This window comes from Coregonus lavaretus (genome assembly GCF_964263955.1).
Source record: "Coregonus lavaretus genome assembly, chromosome: 37".
Taxonomy (NCBI): Eukaryota; Metazoa; Chordata; class Actinopteri; order Salmoniformes; family Salmonidae; genus Coregonus; species Coregonus lavaretus.
In genome coordinates this window covers 24,939,472-24,962,284 of record NC_140024.1, presented here as the reverse complement: position 1 = coordinate 24,962,284, position 22,813 = coordinate 24,939,472, and the positions used below count along the sequence as shown (strand labels likewise).

At 45.6% G+C, this 22,813-nt stretch overlaps 1 pseudogene across 1 annotated transcript; it reads left to right on the top strand.

Moving 5' to 3' along the window:
- Positions 1-21,877: 21,877 nt before the first annotated feature.
- On the top strand, positions 21,878-22,525 carry LOC311111277 (annotated as a pseudogene). Its single transcript has one exon. The product of its transcript is annotated as an uncharacterized misc_RNA (transcript).
- The last annotated feature ends 288 nt before the right edge of the window (positions 22,526-22,813 follow it).

Sequence of the window (22,813 nt, the reverse complement as noted above, 5' to 3'; positions counted from 1 at the left end):
TGACCTGACAGAGAGATACTATGTCTAAACTGTGATTAATCTGTACATGTTGATGAGAGGAGAGGAGAGGAGAGGAGGAGAGGAGAGGAGAGGAGAGGAGAGGAGAGGAGAGGAGAGGAGAGGAGAGGAGAGGAGAGGAGAGGAGAGAGAGGAGAGGAGAGGAGAGGAGAGGAGAGGAGAGGAGAGGAGAGGAGAGGAGGTAAAGGTAAAGGGGAGAGAAGGCTGTCATCTCTGAGACAAAGGTTTTTAACATTGGGTGAGTCTGTCACTGGCTGTCTGCTGAGGGAAAGGTTACTGGGATGATGATGGCAGAGGAGTGTTTATCCACACCGGATACGCCTCACTCTTCCTCTCCCCTCATCTCCTGCACACGCCTCACTCTTCCTCTCCCCTCATCCCCTGCACACGGCTCACTCTTCCTCTCCCCTCATCCCCTGCACACGCCTCACTCTTCCTCTCCCCTCATCTCCTGCACACGCCTCACTCTTCCTCTCCCCTCATCCTCTGCACACGCCTCACTCTTCCTCTCCCCTCATCCCTGCACACGGCTCACTCTTCCTCTCCCCTCATCCCCTGCACACGCCTCACTCTTCCTCTCCCCTCATCTCCTGCACACGCCTCACTCTTCCTCTCCCCTCATCCTCTGCACACGCCTCACTCTTCCTCTCCCCTCATTCCCTGCACACGCCTCACTCTTCCTCTCCCCTCATTCCCTGCACACACCTCACTCTTCCTCTCCCCTCATCTCCTGCACACGCCTCACTCTTCCTCTCCCCTCATTCCCTGCACACGCCTCACTCTTCCTCTCCCCTCATTCCCTGCACACGCCTCACTCTTCCTCTCCCCTCATCCCCTGCACACGCCTCACCCCTCCTCCCTTGCACAAGACTACCTCTCTCACCCCTTCTCACGCTTCCTACCCCCTCCTTCCTCTCCTTTATCTACTCACCGTCCTCCTCATTCTTCCTCACTCCTCCTAACCCCTAGGAATGGAGGAGAGAGCCCTCACCCAGACGGAAACAGAATGTTCATCTCAGAATGTTCATCTCAGTAGTGTGAATCTGCCTTACTGTGACCTATGGGTTTACGTGCCTTTGTTTAGAAATATTTGCCTGTGTGTGTGTGCACGTGCTTGTGTGTGTATGTGTGTGCGTGTTCATGCGCGTATGTGTGCGTGCGTATGTCATGATGACAGATGACGTGTATCTACTCACCTGTTGCTCAGAGCCAGAGGAAGAGCCAACTCATTGCTGTTGGAATAAATCATGTCAAATAAAAAATACTTTATTTTAAAAAATCTATAGTTTACTTGTATTATTAATGCTTCCTGTGTCTACAAAATATATGATAAAACAATTCACACATCTATTCAATCACTTGTAGTCTTGAATACTAACATTGACGTGATTGATGTATTACTGATATATCGACTAAAACCATGAGGATTGAGTGGACCAACCTTTGATGGAGAGTTTTTCTCATACTACGGTAACCTCATACCGTTCATCCCAATGTTGCTTTGGCTGAATAAACAAACACTATTCCCGCTGGGGTCACCAATAAGAAAATGTATGCAAGCACTGCTTCGGATACAAACATCTGCTGAATGGCATATATTATTTATTATTATATATTATGCCAAAATGATGATTGAATATGATTGAATAAAATGGAGTTGAAGTAGAGAGACAGAGTGACCGTCTGGTCTGGTGTGATGTGGTCTGGTCTGAGCACACAGCAGCGCCACATCATCCTGCTACCAGGGACACATCAAACCATTTCTCCTCTGCTGTCTGTCTGTCAGTCTGTCTCTCTGACACTCCATGCTTTGAGTGTATTAAGTGTAATGGGATTATTGCAGTAATCTTTTACAGACTTGAAGCTTCTGAAAAATAAAAGATCCTGCAAGGGATATTTTTGAAAAATAAGTCTCAATGTTTAAATGGTGGGATCTTCTGTCACGGTCGTTGAGAGAAGGGTCAAACCAAGGTGCAGCGTGGTATGCGTACATGTTTATTAGAACGAATAAACACTCGACAAAACAACAAAAGCAACGTAACCGTGAAGGTCCTAAGGGCTAACACCACAAGCCTATCAGGAACACAAACAAGATCCCACAACTAAGGTAGGCAACCAGGCTACCTAAGTATGATCCCCAATCAGAGACAACGAGCGACAGCTGCCTCTGATTGGGAATCACACCCGGCCAAACATAGAAATACAAAACTAGATCTAAACATAGATATACAATACATAGATCTCAACTGAAACTCACACCCTGACCCAACCAACAAGAGTTCTCTAGCTCAGGGCGTGACAGTACCCCCCCCCCCCCCCCCAAAGGTGCGTACTCCGGCCGCACCAACCTGACTCATTAGGGGAGGGTCCGGGTGGGCATCCAGCCTCGGAGGCGGCTCTGGCTGTGACGACCTCTCCTTCTCTGCCTCCCCGTTGCACCCCTGGTCTGGTCTGGACCTCGGCGCGATGCTTCCCCTCTCCTTCCTCCCACGATGCACCAAGCCCTGTCTGGACCCTGGTGTGGGAGGCCCCGAACCTGGAGAGGGGCTGATATCTGGGCCTGGATCGGCAATCCTCCCGCGATGCACCAAGCCCTGTCTGGATCCTGGTGTGGGAGGCCCCGACTGGAGAGGGGCTGACGTCTGGGCCTGGAGTGGAGCCGCTGACCGGAGCTGAACTGGACCCCGGTGGAGCGGACTGCTCTGGCTCCGGAGTGGAGCCGCTGACCGGAGCTGGACTGGGCACCGGTGGAGCGGACTGCTCTGGCTCCGGAGTGGATCCGCTGACCGGAGCTGGACTGGGAACACGCACCACTGGTCTGGTGCGAGGAGCAGGCACAGGTTGTGCTGGACTGGAGACACGCACCACTGCTTTGGTGCGAGGAGCAGGCACGGGCCGTGCCGGACTGGATACACGCACCACTGGTTTGTTGTGGGGAGCAGGTACGGGGCGTACCGGGCTGGCGACACGCACCACTGGTTTGGTGCGGGGAGCAGGTACGGGCCGTACCGGACTGGATACGCGCACCACTGGTTTGGTGCGGGTAGCAGGTACGGGGCGTACTGGGCTGGCGACACGCACCACTGGTTTAGTGCGGGGAGCAGGTACGGGCCGTACTGGATTGGATACACGCACCACTGGTTTGGTGCGGGGAGCAGGTACGGGGTGTACCGAGCTGGCGACACGCACCACTGGTTTGGTGCGGGGAGCAGGTACGGGGCGTACCGGGCTGGCAACAGGCACCACTTGCTTGGTGCGAGGAGCAGGCACGGGTCGTGCCGGAATGGGAAAACGCACCACTGGCTTGGTGCAAGGAGCTTGCACGGGTCGTGCTGGACTGGATACACGCACCACTGGCTTGGTGCGAGGAGCAGGCACGGGCCGTGCTGGACTGGGAACACGCACCACTGTCTTGGTGCGAGAGGCAGGCACGGGGCTTACCGGGCTGGGAACTGATGTTGGAGATGTACGACTGTTCCAGTCCTTCTCTCGCCACCGCCAATCCCCCTCCAGTGAGGACTCCTCCGGGAGACCCCACGAGTGAGAGAAAAGAAATTCATCGTTGTCATCTTCCTCCGACTCCTCTGTGTAAAATTGCTCCCATTCCTGCTCCCATGGTTGTAGGGACTCCACCTGGAACCCCCACGGGTGCAATGGTCGGGGCTCTTCTCTCTCGATCCCCGACCACCCCTTTAGCCCCCCCCCAACATTTTCTTGGGGCTGCCTCTCAGGCTTCCTCTTCGGCCGGCACCGTTTATGTCGCCATTGATCCTCTCCTACCTGGGCTTTTACCTTCGCCCAGGGTCCTTTTCCAGCGAAAATCTCCTCCCAAAACCACATCTTCCCCACCTGTGTCCAGAGTGTTTGCTCCTCCTGGGCACGCTGCTTGGTCCTTGTTTGGTGGGATCTTCTGTCACGGTCGTTGAGAGAAGGGTCAAACCAAGGTGCAGCGTGGTATGCGTACATGTTTATTAGAATGAATAAACACTTGACAAAACAACAAAAGCAACGTAACCGTGAAGGTCCTAAGGGCTAACACCACAAGCCTATCAGGAACACAAACAAGATCACACAACTAAGGTAGGCAACCAGGCTACCTAAGTATGATCCCCAATTAGAGACAACGAGCGACAGCTGCCTCTGATTGGGAATCACACCCGGCCAAACATAGAAATACAAAACTAGATCTAACATAGATATACAATACATATATCTCAACTGAAACTCACACCCTGACCCAACCAACAAGAGTTCTCTAGCTCAGGGCGTGACAGAGCCAGGAGAGATTGACATGCATATTATTAATGTTTGCTCTCTGTGTACATCCAAGGGCCAGCCGTGCTGCCCTGTTCTGAGCCAATTTCAATTTTCCTGACCACACTACTGAACAGTAGTCCAGGACCTGCCTTGTTGATAGCGCTGTTAAGATGGTAGAGCAGCACTTTATTATGGACAGACTTCTCCCCATCTTAGCTACTGTTGTATCAATATGTTTTGACCATGACAGTTTACAATCCAGAGTTACACCAAGCAGTTTAGTCACCTCAACTTGTTCAATTTCCACATTATTTATTACAAGATTTAGTTGAGGTTTAGGGTTTAATGAATGATTTGTCCCAAATACAATGCTTTTAGTTTTTGAAATATTTAGGACTAACTTATTCATTGCCAGCCATTCTCAAACTAACTGCAGCTGTTTGTTAAGTGTTGCTGTCATTTCAGTCGCTGTGGTAGCTGACGTGTATAGCGTTGAGTCATCCGCATACATAGACAAACTGGTTTTACTCAATGCCAGTGGCATGTCGTTAGTAAAGATAGAAAAAAGTAAGGGGCCTAGACAGCTGCCCAGGGGAATTCCTGATTCTACCTGGATTATGTTGGAGAGGCTTCCATTAAATAACACCCTCTGTGTTCTGTTAGACAGGTAAATCTTTATCCACAATATAGCAGGGGGTGTAAAGCCATAACACATCAGTTTTTCCAGCAGCAGACTATGATCGATAATGTCAAAAGCCGCACTGAAGTCTAACAAAACACCCCCCACAATCTTTTTATCATCAATTTCTCTCAGCCAATCATCAGTCATTTGTGTAAGTGCTGTGTTTGTTGAATGTCCTTCCCTACAAGCATGCTGAAAGTCTGTAGTCAATTTGTTTACTGTAAAATAGCATTGTATCTGGTCAAACACCATTCTTTCCAAAACTTTACTAAGGGTTGGTAACAGGCTGATTGGTCAGCTATTTGAGCCAGTAAAGGGGGCTTTTGCTTCCCTCCAGGCCTAGGGCACACACTTTCTAGCAGGCTTAAATTGAAGATATGGCAATATGTGGAGAAGCTATTTGACCTTAGCCCATTAGTAAGGACAGCAGCCTGAGGGTCATCATATAAAATCTTAACCCATTTGATAAAGTTGTCACCTAGCCCAAATTTAGTCAGAGCAAAGAATAGGTAGGACGTATGCTGATTATTTGACAGATATTCTTTCAAAATAATATGCATTTATTTATTTTAAGACAATTATTGATGCCAAGTCAATGGTTAAGTCAATGGTGCTACCTGTCAATGATTTTAGAGACAGGTATAATGATGATATAAATGGTTTGACCATCTAATTAGATATGTTGATATCCGGAGGTGGTCAGAAAGATCTGAAAATGTGGGTACAATCAGAATGTGAACAAGATCAAGACAAAGGACGCATGCTGGACCAGGTATAAACGGGGCTTCTCTCTCTCTCTCTCTCTCTCTCTCGCTCTCTCTCTCGCTCTCTCTCTCTCTCTCTCTCTCTCTCTCTCTCTCTCTCTCTCTCTCTCTCTCTCTCTCTCTCTCTCTCTCTCTCTCTCTCTCTCTCTCTCTCTCTCCCAGGTTATCTGTAGATCTAGTTCTGCTACTATGGACCCGTCTGACCGGTCACCATCCTGATAGAGAGGATGAAAGATAAGCACCAATCACATATTATTCTATTTTAGTCACAAATCCTTTGACCAAACATTACCCAACCCCTAACTGTGACCCTAACCTTAACCATAACCATATTACCAACAAATAAATAGTTGTAGTTGCTAATAAATATTGACTATTATTACCAATTTTCTCTAATATAGCACAAAATCATAAATATAGATATAGCTATGTGCATATAGCTATTCATCTACAGTGGGGAAAAAAGTATTTAGTCAGCCACCAATTGTGCAAGTTCTCCCACTTAAAAAGATGAGAGAGGCCTGTAATTTTCATCATAGGTACACGTCAACTATGACAGACAAAATGAGAAAATAAAATCCAGAAAATCACATTGTAGGATTTTTTATGAATTTATTTGCAAATTATGGTGGAAAATAAGTATTTGGTCAATAACAAAAGTTTCTCAATACTTTGTTATATACCCTTTGTTGGCAATGACACAGGTCAAACGTTTTCTGTAAGTCTTCACAAGGTTTTCACACACTGTTGCTGGTATTTTGGCCCATTCCTCCATGCAGATCTCCTCTAGAGCAGTGATGTTTTGGGGCTGTCGCTGGGCAACACAGACTTTCAACTCCCTCCAAAGATTTTCTATGGGGTTGAGATCTGGAGACTGGCTAGGCCACTCCAGGACCTTGAAATGCTTCTTACGAAGCCACTCCTTCGTTGCCCGGGCGGTGTGTTTGGGATCATTGTCATGCTGAAAGACCCAGCCACGTTTCATCTTCAATGCCCTTGCTGATGGAAGGAGGTTTTCACTCAAAATCTCACGATACATGGCCCCATTCATTCTTTCCTTTACATGGATCAGTCGTCCTGGTCCCTTTGCAGAAAAACAGCCCCAAAGCATGATGTTTCCACCCCCATGCTTCACAGTAGGTATGGTGTTCTTTGGATGCAACTCAGCATTCTTTGTCCTCCAAACACGACGAGTTGAGTTTTTACCAAAAAGTTCTATTTTGGTTTCATCTGACCATATGACATTCTCCCAATCCTCTTCTGGATCATCCAAATGCACTCTAGCAAACTTCAGACGGGCCTGGACATGTACTGGCTTAAGCAGGGGGACACGTCTGGCACTGCAGGATTTGAGTCCCTGGCGGCGTAGTGTGTTACTGATGGTAGGCTTTGTTACTTTGGTCCCAGCTCTCTGCAGGTCATTCACTAGGTCCCCCCGTGTGGTTCTGGGATTTTTGCTCACCGTTCTTGTGATCATTTTGACCCCACGGGGTGAGATCTTGCGTGGAGCCCCAGATCGAGGGAGATTATCAGTGGTCTTGTATGTCTTCCATTTCCTAATAATTGCTCCCACAGTTGATTTCTTCAAACCAAGCTGCTTACCTATTGCAGATTCAGTCTTCCCAGCCTGGTGCAGGTCTACAATTTTGTTTCTGGTGTCCTTTGACAGCTCTTTGGTCTTGGCCATAGTGGAGTTTGGAGTGTGACTGTTTGAGGTTGTGGACAGGTGTCTTTTATACTGATAACAAGTTCAAACAGGTGCCATTAATACAGGTAACGAGTGGAGGACAGAGGAGCCTCTTAAAGAAGAAGTTACAGGTCTGTGAGAGCCAGAAATCTTGCTTGTTTGTAGGTGACCAAATACTTATTTTCCACCATAATTTGCAAATAAATTCATTACAAATCCTACAATGTGATTTTCTGGATTTTTTTCTTCTCAATTTGTCTGTCATAGTTGACGTGTACCTGTGATGAAAATTACAGGCCTCTCTCATATTTTTAAGTGGGAGAACTTGCACAATTGGTGGCTGACTAAATACTTTTTTCCCCCACTGTAGTGACAGCCATGTTCGGGGAAACTCCTCTAGTCTACCATACTGTCCTGTACAGCCTGTTGCCCAACCCTGTCCATGCCACTGCCCCGTCTGGATTCTGGACCTGGACTATCATCTGTTATACCATTATCAACCATTAGTATTATTACTTGTGCTCTTCGGATCTCTCTGCTATGCCCAGGTCCATTTCCTTGCTGTCTTGTCGTAACAAGATCAAGATCAAAGTCAAGGGACAGGAGGGAGGGCATACCACTGTTCCATCAGCTTAAACTGAGACCCCCATGATGACATGGTTCCCAGAGGGATTCATATAGTGCTGTTGTTATGTACAGTATTGGATTTTATTGTATTGTTCCTGAAACCTGGTTTTTAGGTTTGATGAAATTGGCCCCTATTTCTAGGTAGGTCGTATGGGCAAGGCTTTCCTCTCTCTATTCAGAGAACCTGGGTCTCCCTATGAGAAACGTGCCATACTTCATTAGCACAATCAATATACAGATGTAGGATCTTAAAGGTGCAATATGCAGAAATCGCTACGCCATTTCCTGGTTGCTAAAATTCTAATAGTTTGCCTAATTTCAGTTGATGTGACAAAACAAGCAATTTATAATGTAGAGCATAATTGTACCATCTAAACCACTGAGACATATATTTTCAATAACCAAAAATATTGTATTTTCAGCTGTTTGAAGCTGGTGTACAATACCGAAAGTAAAAGACGCAAAAATGAAATTTAAGAAGGGAAGCATAGAAATAGCGAGAACAGATCTACCGCTTTTTAGATGTGCTTTCAATGAGAATGACAGATCTATAACTTACATTTCTATGGGAATTTGGTCAGGTAGCCCAAAAAGTTACATATTGCAGCTTTAATTTGATTACCCTGTTGCAGGATAACTTTCATGCTATGCAAGACATTTTGTGTTTTTGAGGTTCCACTCTGAAATTTCAGACTTGATTTTCCCCTACGACAAATGTATCAACCCCTGCAAAAATGTCCATTAATTATAATCCAGATAATAATTCACATTTCCTGTTGCTGTAGGATTATTTTCCTACTGTGGATAAAATGAAGGTCCTATATTGTAGCAATTTAATAGCAATATTGTCACGATCGTCATAAGAACCGGACCAAGGCGCAGCGTGATAAGCGTACATTCTTTTAATGAGTACACACACAAACAAAACAATAAATGATACGTGAAGTCCTAGGGTTAAACATAAACCTATACAGATCAAGATCCCACAAAACAAAAGTGCCAAAAGGCTGCCTAAGTATGGTCCCCAATCAGAGACAACGAGCTACAGCTGTCTCTGATTGGGAACCACCCTGGCCAACATAGATATACACAATCTAGAACACCCATAGACAACTAAACATAACAAGTCCACACCCTGGCTCAACATTTAAGAGTCCCCAGAGCCAGGGCGTGACAGTACCCCCCCCCCAAAGGCGCGGACTGTGACCGCGCCAACCAAACACAAGAGGGTAGGGGCCGGGTGGGCATTCCGCCTCGGAGGCTGATCCGGCTCCGGGCGTGACCACCACTCTCTATCTACCCCCCCGTAGCGCCCCTGGTCTGGTCTGGCCCCGCTGGCCGGAGCTGGACTGGACATCGGTGGAGCGGATTGCTCTGGCTCCGGTTTGGAGCAGCTGACCGGTGCCGGACCAGGCACCGGTGGAACAGGCACGGGCTGTGCCGGACTGACGACGCGCACCACTGGCTTGGTGCGGGGAGCAGGAACGGGCCGGACCGGGCTGACGACGCGCACCACTGGCTTGGTGCGGGGAGCAGGAACGGGCCAGACCGGGCTGACGACGCGCACCACTGGCTTGGTGCGGGGAGCAGGAACGGGCCGGACCGGGCTGGCGACGCGCACCACTGGCTTGGTGCGGGGAGCAGGAACGGGCCGGACCGGGCTGGCGACGCGCACCACTGGCTTGGTGCGGGGAGCAGGAACGGGCCGGACCGGGCTGGCGACGCGCACCACTGGCTTGGTGCGGGGAGCAGGAACGGGCCGGACCGGGCTGGCGACGCGCACCACTGGCTTGGTGCGGGGAGCAGGAACGGGCCGGACCGGGCTGACGACGCGCACCACTGGCTTGGTGCGGGGAGCAGGAACGGGCCGGACCGGGCTGACGACGCGCACCACTGGCTTGGTGCGGGGAGCAGGAACGGGCCGGACCGGGCTGGCGACGCGCACCACTGGCTTGGTGCGGGGAGCAGGAACGGGCCGGACCGGGCTGGCGACGCGCACCACTGGCTTGGTGCGGGGAGCAGGAACAGGCCGGACCGGGCTGGCGACGCGCACCACTGGCTTGGTGCTGGGAGCAGGAACAGGCCGGACCGGGCTGGCGACGCGCACCACAGGCTTGGTGCGAGGGGCAGGAACAGGCCGGACCGGGCTGGCGACGCGCATCACAGGCTTGGTGCGGGGAGCAGGAACAGGCCGGACCGGGCTGGCGACGCGCACCACAGGCTTGGTGCGGGGAGCAGGAACAGGCCGGACCGGGCTGGGAACACACACCACTGCCCTTGTGCGGGGATCAAGAACGGGCCGGACCGGAGTGGTAACACACCCCAGTACCTCTCGCCGTGCCTCTACACTCTCCTTCCCCCTCATGACCAATGGCCCCCGTAACCTGGTGGCCTCCTCTCCTAGTCCACAAACTCGCCCTGTAGCTGCCTCCAGCAGCCCCGTCGTCCATGCCGTGTGCCCCCCCCAAAAAAAATTACTTGGGGTTGCCTCTCGCCTGTCCGACGACGGCACGGTTGGCGCCGAACCTCCTCTCCTGCCTGGGCATCCTCCCTCATCGCCCTCCGGTAGCGGACGGCCTCCTCCTCCGTGATCTTCCCCCAACCGAGGAGGACATCCACTAGAGTAACCTCCTGTTCCTTACCCGGTGTTTGTTCCTGAACACGCTGCTTGGTCCTGTTTTGGTGGGATCTTCTGTCACGATCGTCATAAGAACCGGACCAAGGCGCAGCGTGATAAGCGTACATTCTTTTAATGAGTACACACACGAACAAAACAATAAACGATACGTGAAGTCCTAGGGTTAAACACAAACCTATACAGATCAAGATCCCACAAAACAAAAGTGCCAAAAGGCTGCCTAAGTATGGTCCCCAATCAGAGACAACGAGCTACAGCTGTCTCTGATTGGGAACCACCCTGGCCAACATAGATATACACAATCTAGAACACCCATAGACAACTAAACATAACAAGTCCACACCCTCGCTCAACATTTAAGAGTCCCCAGAGCCAGGGCATGACAAATACATAGCCTGTGATAAGTATCCTAGCTGTCATCAGTTATTAGACTATCCCTAATCAGCTGTTAGAAACACGTGCTGCTCCTGGGGTGTTTTTGTCTTCAGGCTAAAGCGGCCAAGGTCAGATACACGGTGTCTGTGTCCCAAATGGCATCCTATTCCCTATCTAGTGCAATATTTTTGACCACTTTTCAAAAGTAGCGCACTATGTAGGGAATAGGATGCTATTTGGGACGTAAGCAGATATGAGCTATTAGCCCTGCCAGTCATTCACAGCTACATAAATTACTGGTGGTTCTGGGTAATAAGGAAGTTTACCTGTGAAGCCTTTCAAACAACAATACCCTAGCAGCAACAGCAGCAGCTCAGGGTCGTATTCAATAGTACACACTGCAGCAAAACGTTTTGCAACAGAAAACTAAAACAAGCATTTCTTATTGGACACATGTAGGTAGTCCCTCCCTGTTTCAGTCAGTTTTCTTCTGTTTGGTGCCTGATGAATACAACCCAGGAGTCATGTGGCTGTAGAAAGAGAGAAAGGCCCTGGAGCTGTTCCTGTTATTAAGTCTCATATTAACTTCCACATTAACACCTTTAATTTCCTGTCCACCTGTTCACCTCCTAGTGCTCTGCCACTCTGGGTTCAGCTTCAGGTTGAAGTTTATTTACCTAACATCAGATTACGTTATGTGAAATATACTTAACATGTGATGTCATGCAATAGTTCAAAAGATGGGTACAAATAATAGGTAACACTTTATTTAAAGGGTACCAACATATTTACTTCTTAACGCATTCAGAGTTCATACAGAATGCATTTACAAGCAGTGCATAAGCCTAACATGGACTGTGCATGAAGAACTAAGCCTATCATGGACTGTGCATGAAGAACTAAGCCTAACATGGACTGTGCATGAAGAACTAAGCCTAATAGGGACTGTGCATGAAGAACTAAGCCTAACATGGACTGTGCATGAAGAACTAAGCCTAATAGGGACTGTGCATGAAGAACTAAGCCTAACATGGACTGTGCATGAAGAACTAAGCCTAATATGGACTGTGCATGAAGAACTAAGCCTAGCATGGACTGTGCATGAAGAACTCAACTTCGTTCTATTACTGCACCACTCAACCTGTACAGTATGACAACCTCCATTACAGTTCATCAGAGATAAGTGTTACTCCTCCCTGCACACATGATTACTGTGATTTAACTAGACATTGTTGGGAAGGGCTCGTAAGCAAGCATTTCACGATAGTCTACACCCGTTGTATTCGGTGCACGTGACAAATAAAATTGTATTTTATTTGCCGACAGTTTCGGTAAACATTCCCACCTCCACAACTCTCTCTCTCTCTCTGTGTTCTATCAACGGTACATTTTTGTGATTTTTAAAATGTATTACTAAGCATATAAACTCAACAAAAATATAAACGCAACATGTAAAGTGTTGGTCCCATGTTTCATGAGCTGAAATAAAAGATCCCAGAAATTTTCCAGATGCACACAAAAAGCTTATTTCTCTCAAATTTTGTGCGCAAATCTGTTGACATCCCTGTTAGTGAGCATTTCTCCTTTGCCAAGATAATCCATCCACCTGACAGGTGTGGCACATCAAGAAGCTGATTAAGCAGCATTATCATTACACAGGTGCATGTTGTACTGGGGACAATAAAAGGCCACTCTAAAATGTGCAGTTTTGTCACACAACACAATGTCACCGATGTCTCAAGTTTTGAGGGAGCGTGCAATTGGCATGCTGAATGCAGGAATGTCCACCAGAACTGTTGCCAGTGTAATGCATGTTCATTTCTCTGCCATAAGCCGCCTCCAATGCCGTTTTAGAGAATTTGGCATTATGTCCAACCGGCCTCACAACCGCAGACCACGTGTAACCACGCCAGCCCAGGACCTCCACTTACGGCGTCTTCACCTTGTGGGATCGTCTGAGACCAGCCACCCGGACAGCTGACGAAATTGAGGAGTATTTCTGTCTGTAATAAAGCCCTTTTGTGGGGAAAAACTAATTCTGATTGGCTGGGCCTGGCTCCCAAGTGGGTGGGCCTATGCCCTCCCAGGTCCACTCATGGCTACGCCCCTGCCCAGTCATGTGAAATCCATAGATTGGGGCCTATTGAATTTATTTCAATTTACTGATTTCCTTATATTAACTATAACTCAGTAAAATTGTTGAAATTGTTAGATGTTGCTTTTATATTTTTGTTCAGTATAAATAGATACTGGGATTGAGACAGACAATTGGCTTTACAGACACTAAGACTGCAGATGTATACACTGACAGAGTATCAACGCCAATTTACATAATTCGAGAATAAGGCAGAAGTTATTTCTCCACACCGTCTTTGTTAATCATAACCTCCAACTACCATAAGAGTCACATTGCCATTCCTCTTTAACCTAGTCATTGTGTTGTGGCATATCATTAGAGACTTTAACCTTGAAACTTTTTCTGGTCACCATGCAAGGTTTACCTGTAAGTGTAAACTTCCTTGCTGCCAGCCAGCCTCTATCAGTGGATCTATCTACCCAGGAAGGCAGTCATCTATCCAGGCAGTCATTCACCTTCTGAGTCATTGTGAGGCTTGTATTTGGTCCAGAGATGAATACTACTAATTAAAGATCAGACCTGGGTTCAAATACTATTCAATTTCATTTCAAATACTTTAAATCTGTGCTTGATTAAGCTTGCCTGGCTTATTGCACAATATAATAGTCCCCAAAATGGCAAATCCTGCCCAGATGGCAATTCAGACAGGCTAGAGCAAACGCTCAAAGTATTTGAACTATTTCAAATAGTATTTGAACCCAGGTCTGCTAACTACAGATTAACTTCAGGCCCCATAAACATGGGCCAACAGAAAATCATGTCCCTTCCTCCTGCACTTCTGAAAATAATATTAGTAATACATTCTCAAATCAAATGTATTAGTCACATTCTTTGTAAACAACAGGGGTAGACTAACAGTGAAATGCTTATGGGCCCTTCCCAACAATGCAGAGAGAAAGAAAATAGAGAAATAATAGAAAAATAAAACACACAATAATAAAAGTAATAATAAATACACATTGAATAACGATAACTTCGCTATATACACGGGGTACCAGTACCGAGTCAATGTGAGGTACATATAACTAGGAATAAAGTGACAGATAATAAACAGTAATAGCAGCCTATGTGATGAGTCAAAAGAGTTAGTGCAAAAAGGGTCAATGCAGATAGTCTGGGTAGCTATTTGGTTAACTATTTAACTAACTATGTAGCAGTCTTATGGCTTGGGGGTAGAAGCTGTTCAGGGTCCTGTTGATTCCAGACTTGATGCATCGGTACCGCTTGCCGTGCGGTAGCAGAGAGAACAGTCTATGACTTGGGTGGATGGAGTCTTTGACAATGTTTAGGGCCTTCCCACATCACCGTCTGGTATAGTGTTCCTGGATGTCAGGGAGTTCGGCCCCAGTGACTGGGCAGTTTGCACTACCCTCTGTAGTGTGGGTCCAGGGTGTCTGGGATGATGGTGTTGATTTGAGCCTTTCAAAGCATTTCATGAATCAGAGAGGTGTGGGGGGCTGCCTTAATCAACGTCCACAGAGCAGTGAGTACGGTCACTGTGGGGATGACGTCGTTGATGCACTTATTAATGAAGCCAGTGACTGATGTGGTGAACTCTTCAACGCCATCGGATGAATCCTGTAAAAAAATAAAAATCTGCCTCTAGTTGCACGGTTGACATATTTGTAGAAATTAGGTAAGACGCATTTCAGTTTTCCTGCATTAAAATCTTGTTTGCTTTTGGCCCTATACAGCTTGTTGAGTGCGGTTTTAGTGTCATCATCAGTTTGTGATGGTAAATAGACAGCTACAAAAAATAAATACAGTCGTATGGCTACATCTAATCATGAGGTATTCTAACTCAGGCGAGCAGAACTTTGAGACTTCCTTAATATTAGAGATCGCGCTCCAGCTGTTGTTAACAAAGAGACACACACCTCCTCCCTTGAGCTAGATATGTACAGTATATTTATTATCCATGTCCTTGTTCAGTCACGACTCTGAGAAGCATAGGATATTACAGTTTTTCAGGTACTGTTGATAGGATAGTCTCGAACGGAGCTCTGCCAGTTTGTTCTCCAGCACAGCAAAAAGTTACATCTAAGCAAGCCAAAATATATTATTTAAGTGATAATTCACTTAAAATGTGTTTTTTTCATGTTTTTTCATACCAAGCTAAATTATCTTACGTAATTGGCAGATCATTTTTGCTTACTTTATCAAAAAAAAAGGCTTAATACAAGTAATTTATCTAATTTCAAGATATTTCTCAAGATATTGTACCCTAATCGTCATATTAAGGTAAAATATCTTGAAAATATCTTGAAATAAGACAAATTACTTGTGTTAAGCTTTTTTTTTAGGTGATAAACCCTGGATTGCTGATGCTATTGCGATAGCTACCTAGAGTTAGGTTAGTTTAGTTAACTAGCTAGCTAGAATCCCTTGGCGATGACAGAAAATAGACTTTTAACCATATGATGGTTTACTCATTCATCTGTGATGACAGCTAGCTAGTATTCATATGGATGTCACAGAGACATGCCAATTAGCTAACGTCACTGCCCTCGGGAAGCACCACGAGAAGGCAAGCTGGTGCGAATGACTATTACACCGGTTTGTATGGAGATGCTTACCGACGTGAAGTGCTTCCTACTGGGAAGCTGTAGGATTTTATTTAAAGTAGGATAGTAGCATCCTACAGAAAAAAACAACTAATATTGATAGCCATCTAGATTTACGTCATTTAGCAGACGCTCTTATCCAGAGCGACTTACAGGAGCAATTAGGGTTAAGTGCCTTGCTTAAGGGCACATCGACAGATTTTTCACCTAGTCGGGGATTAGAACCAGCGACCTTTCAGTTACTGGCACAACGCTCTTACCCACTAAGCTACCTGCCACCCCTAGATGTCACCTTGATGCAAGCATGAATGGCAACAACACCGGGACACAATGTCTTCACTCCAGTTTGTCAAGCACTGTGGTCCCGCAAATGTGTGGGAACACAGGAGGTTGGTGGCACCTTAATTGGGGAGGATGGGCTCGTGGTAATGGCTGGAGTTGAATAGGTGGAAGGGTATCAAATACAACAATCACATGGTTTCCATGTGTTTGATGCCATTCCATTTGTTTGATGCCATTCCATTTTCTCCGTCCTCCCCTCAGCAGCCTCCACTGTGTGGGAAGTAGCTGGGCTAGTGTAGCCAATATCAGGGTGACAGTCACAGTAAGCACACGCATACAATGCATACAAGCAACAGTACACCCATCATCAGTATCGATAATAAACAATCGTCAATTTTATTAACTGAAAATGTAGAATTATTTTGTGTAAAACTAACAGTAAAATACAACTCAGACTCATCATCTGGCTTCAAAATGTCCAACTCTCACGGTAGTTCAATTGTACAGTGCATTCGGAAAAATATTCAGAGCCCGTGACTTTTTTCACATTTTGTTACGTTACAGCCTTATTCTAAAATTGATAAAATAGTTTTTCCCCTCATCAATCTATACACAATACCCCATAATGACAAAGCAAAAACAGGTTTTTAGAAAATATCACATTTACATAAGTATTCAGACCCTTTACTCAGTACTATGTTGAAGCACCTTTGGCAGCAATTACAGCCTCGAGTCTTCTTGGGTATGACGCTACAGGCTTGGCACACCTCTATTTAGGGAGTTTCTCCCATTCTCCTCTTCAGATCCTCTCAAGCTCTGTCAGGTTGGATGCGGAGCGTCGCTTCACAGTTATTTTCAGGTCTCTCCAGAGATGTTCGATCGGGTTCAAGTCTGGGCTCTGGATGGGCCACTCAAGGACATTCAGAGACTTGTCCCGAAGCCACTCCTGCATTGTCTTGGCTGTGTGCTTAGGGTTGTTGTCCTGTTGGAAGGTGAACCTACACCCCAGTCTGACGTCCTGAGCACTCTTGAGCAGGTTTTCATCAAGGATCTCTCTGTACTTTGCTCCATTCATCTTTCCCTCGATCCTGACTAGTCTCCCAGTCCCTGCCGCTGAAAAACAACCCCACAGCATGATGCTGCCACCACCATGCTTCACCATAGGGATGGTACCAGGTTTCCTCCAGACGTGACGCTTGACATTCAGGCCAAAGAGTTCAATCTTGGTTTCATCAGACCAGAGAATCTTGTTTTTCATGGTCTGAGTCCTTTAGGTGCCTTTTGGCAAACTCCAAGCGAGCTGTCATGTGCCTTTTACTGAGGAGTGTCTTCCGTCTGGCCACTCTACCATAAAGACCTGATTGGTGGAGTGCTGTAGAGATGGTTGTCCTTCTGGAAGGTTCTCCCATCTCCACAGAGGAACTCTCCCTGACCAAGGCCCTTCTCCCCCGATAGCTCAGTTTGGCCAGGCAGCCAGCTCTAGGAAGAGTCTTGGTGGTTCCAAACTACTTCCATTTAAGAATGATGGAGGCCAATGTGTTCTTGGGGACCTTCAATGCTGCAGAATTTTTTTGGTACCCTTTCCCAGATCTGTGCCTCGACACAATCCTGTCTCGGAGCTCTACGGACAATTCCTTTGACCTCATGGCTTGGTTTTTGTTCTGACATGCACTGTCAACTGTGGGACCTTATATAGACAGATGAGTCTTTCCAAATCATGTCCAATCAATTGAATTTAACACAGGTGGACTCCAATCAAGTTGTAGAAACATCTCAAGGATGATCAATGGAAACAGGATGCACCTGAGCTCAATTTCGAGTCTCATAGCAAATGGTCTGAATACTTATGTAAATAAGGTATTTCTGTTTTTAATTTGTATTACTTTTGCAAACTTTTCTATAAACCAGTTTTTGCTTTGTCATTATGGGGTATTGTATGTAAATTGATGAGGATTTATTTTATTTGAATCCATTTTAGAATATGGCTGTAACTTAACAAAATGTGGAAAAAGGGAAGGGTTCTGAATACTTTCCGAATGCACTGTAAATCTCATCTATAGCTGTATTCCATCTAGTCACAACCCATATAGGCACTCTTGGAAAAGCATTCCTTCACAGGAATGAATGGAATTCTACAGTATTTCATTTAAATGTTTCAAGGACAAAATTACATGTATTTAAGTATTTTTTGTAGTAGTTGGGACAATAACATTAGTACTTTAAAAAAAGTATGCTTCAAAGGAAAATGTTTTAATATACCCTCTAGTGTGTATAGAATATATAAATCATTGGTTGGGGCAGAAGCATGCATTCCCCATTGTTTATCAGTGCAATTTTGACAGCCAACTACAAGCTGAAAAAGTTTAAGAGGGTTCCCTCATTAGATTTTAGCTCATCTCTCTCTGGCTAACATTAGTTGTTGTTCTTGTTGTTGTTGCTGTGCATAGGCAACTGAGGGAGATATAGCCTACCTGTTCATGGTTGTTTGATCAATAGGACTGTAAAGTTCCCAAATGTAAGAGGACTCTCATGGTATTTACATATTTGCAGAAAACCATAAAGGTGTATTTTGTAGCTTTTGCGAATGCTTTCTAATGATGCAAAGTTGCGCTGTTGCTAATGCCTGTGTCCAGTTCAAAGTGAATGATGGCAGGCAGGCCTGTCTGCCTTATTTGCATAAAGGCCTACTGTAGCTCTGATTGGCTATGGCGCACCGTCTGTGTAGAGTCTGGGCCTGGACAAGACACACTTTTTATTCATTTAAATTTACTGCAATGTCTATCAATTGTCCAGACGCACTGCCGCTTCCCCACTCTATATTGCTATGGTATTTTCCCAAATACCTTAATCTACGTAATTCCCAAACATTCTATGAAGTATGAAAACATGAAAATGACCATATCTACAGTGCATTCGGAAAGTATTCAGACACCTTCACTTTTTCAACATTCTGTTACGTTACAGCCTTATTCTAAAATGGTTTAAATTGGGGGTTTTTTCCCTCATCAATCTACACACAATACCATCTCAAGGATGATCAATGGAAACAGGACGCACCCGAGCTCAATTTCGAGTCTCATAGCAAATGGTCTGAATACTTATGTAAATAAAGTATTTCAGTTTTTTATTTTTAATACAGTACATTTGCAAAGATTTCAACAAACCTGTTTCCGCTTTGTCATTATGGGGTATTGTGTGTAGATTGATGAGAACAAAAACGTATTGAATAAGGCTGTAATGTAACAAAATGTGGAAAATGTGAAGGGGTCTGAATAATTTCCGAATGCACTCTATGTGCTCGCTTGTCAGAAAATGTAAAGAAATGTGTCATATTCTTCCTGGGGGTGTATATGAACAGTATTTAATAAGCTTTCATGTTGCTAAAATGCTGTCAGTCCCACTTTAAGTCTCATATTAACTTCCATATTAACACCTTTAACAATCTAGTTTCATACCTACTGTTCCTGTCCACCTGTTCCCCTCCTAGTGGGAACAGGAGGGGAACAGTCCATCCAGAGTGCTCTGCCACTCTGGATGGACTGTGCATGAAAAACTAAGCCAAACATGGACTGTGAATGAAGAACTAAGCCAAACATGGACTGCGCATGAAGAACTAAGCCAAACATGGACTGTGCATGAAGAACTAAGCCAATCATGGACTGTGCATGAAGAACTAAGCCTAGCATGGACTGTGCATGGCGAACTCAACTTTGTCCTATTACTGCACCACTCAACCTGTACAGTATGACAACCTCCATTACAGTTCATCAGAGATACGTGTTACTCCTCCCTGCACACATGATTACTGTGATTTAACTAGGCATTGTTGGGAAGGGCTCGTAAGCAAGCATTTCACGGTAAAGTCTACACCCATTGTATTCGGCGTATGTGACAAATAAAATTGTATTTCATTTGCCCACAGTTTCAGTCGGTGTAACCTTCCTGCAAACATTCCCACCTCCACAACTCTCTCTCCAACGGTACATTTTCGTGATTTAAAAAAAAAATTATTAAGCATGTAAATAGATACTGGGATTGAGACAGACAATAGGCTTTACAGACACTAAGACTGCAGATGTATACACTGAAAGAGTACATTATATATACAAAAGTATGTGGACACCCCTTCAAATGAGTGGATTCGGCTATTTCAGCCACACCCGTTGCTGACAGGTGTATAAAATCGAGCACACAGCCATGTAATCTCCATAGACAAACATTGTCAGTAGAATGGCCTTACTGAAGAGCTCAGTGACATTCAACGTGGCATCGTCATAGGATGCCACCTTTCCAACAAGTCAGTTCGTCAAATTTCTGCAAATTTCTGCCCCCGGTCAACTGTAAGCGCTTGTGAAGTGGAAACGTCTAGGAGCAACAACGGCTCAGCCGCGAAGTGGTAGGCCACACAAGCTCAGAGAGCGGGACCACCGAGGGCTGAAGCGCATAAAAATCGTCTGGTGGAGGAGGAATAATGGTCTGTGGCTAGGCCCCTTTGTTCAAGTGAAGGAACAATGACATTCTAGACAATTCTGTGCTTCCAACTTTGTGGCAACAGTTTGGGGAAGGCCCTTTTCTGTTTCAGCATGACAATGCCCCCGTGTACAAAGCGAGGTCCATACAGAAATGGTTTGTTGAGATTGGTGTGGAAGAACTTGACTGGCCTGCACAGAGCCCTGACCTCAACCCCATCAAACACCTTTGGGATGAATTGGAATGCCGACTGCGAGCCAGGTCTAATCGCCCAACATCAGTGCCCCACCTCACTAATGCTCTTGTTGCTGATTAGAAAGCAAGCCCCCGCAGCAATGTTCCAACATCTAGTGGAAAGCCTTCCCAGAAGAGTGGAGGCTGTTATAGCAGCAAAGGGGGGACCAACTCCATATTAATGCCTATGATTTTGGAATGAGTTGTTTGACGAGCAGGTGTCCACATACTTTTGGTTATGTAGTGTATCAATGTCAATTTACATCATTCGAGAATAAGGCAGAAGTTCTTTCTCCACACGTCTCAATTATAACCTCCAACTACCATAAGAGTCACATTGCCATTGCTCTCTAACCTAGTCGTTGTGTTGTGGCATATCATTAGAAACTTTAACCTTTAAACTTTTTCCTGGTCACCTTGTGACCTAAAGCCTACATTTGTTATATTGAGTGACAATTCTCGTAACCTTTTTTTTCTTCTTTTTTCGTGCGTCATTGGCAGATCATTTAGCTTATTTTAATCTATGGAAATGGAATTAAAGCTGCAATATGTAACTTTTAGGGCGACCTGACCAAATTCACATAGAAATGTGTGTTTTAGATCTGTCATTCTCATTGAAAGCAACCAGAAAATGGCATAGTGATTTCTGCATAGTGCATCTTTACTACAAGTAATCTATTCAAGATATTGTACATTAATAGTTGTGTTAAGGTAAAATATCTACAAAAATATATTGAAATAAGATAATCACAATCTCGTTAGATAATACAGCTTGGTACAAGTCGCTCTGGATAAGAGCGTCTGCTAAATGACTGAAATGTAAAAATGTACAAAAAAACACTAATTCTAAGTGAATTATCACTCAATATAAGATATTTAGTCTTGCTTAGATTTCACAGTGTGAGCTCCAGGTCTTTATCATCAAAGGCATTTATTACTTGGTTAATGGTTAGTAAGAGGCTTTGTGGCCCGAGGATGCAGCAAGGACATCTGAGACATACAGGTTCCTGAGAGTGGTTGGTAGAACGCTGGTTCAGCCAATGGCTGAGTCCCAGGCAGCGCCCAGTATTCGGGCCAGGAGGATATAAAGCCAGGGTGGCAGAGCCAACCTCAGCCTATATGACAGGTCTATAGGTCAGCTCTGGACCTACACAAGGATTTAACTAAACAGAATCAGATGAACCAACACTAGTCAGTAATACCAGCACTCTAAACCTATAGCTGCCGATTGCTTCTGATACTTAGACAGTCTCTAGGTCCTGACCAGAGGACTGAAGGACCTCAGTATTCCTTTTCTGTAGTGTTTGACCTGTATAAGCCAGTAGGTGTGAGGACCCTGTATTTACAGCCAGTCTGATGGAGAACGATGCCTATGACAGGATCGGGGACGAACCCCCCATCTATGAGGAGACGTCTTTCTCCGGTGGTACCACCTCTAACGGTAACGGCTATGGTAACGGAGAGCACCGGGCCGCCCGTCCGTCCGTGGTCAGTGCGTTTGGTCATGACACGCTGGACCGCGTGCCCAACATCGACTTCTACCGTAACGCTGGGAGCGTGAGCGGTCACCGTGCGGTCCGACCGTCTCTGCAGGAGCTCCACGATGTCTTCCAGAAGGTCAGTGTGTGTGTCGGAGTCCTCCTCACCTGCACCCACACCTGTACTCACACCTCTACAACACCTGCATCCGATTTAGACCTGTCTCTGTACATCTGTATATCTCGTACATCTCTTTTCCTTCCCTGCACACACATCACACAACTGTCTCCACCAAGTCAGCAGCATTTTAATTGGAATCAACTCTCCTTTAATCTAGACAATTCAGAAAGATCATTGAAATTATAATTCAATAAATGGAAACGCATTCATTGCCATTAATTTTTTATGTAGAACATGTTTTGACATCAACATTGGCCTGTCTGTCTCTCAATTCAATTCAATTCAAAGGGGCTTTATTGGAAAGGGAAACATTTTTACATTGCCAAAACAAGTTAAATAAATAATAAACAGAAGTAAGAAGAAACAAAAAACAACATCAACAAAAAAACAATAAAAGATGTCCAGTAAACATTGCACAG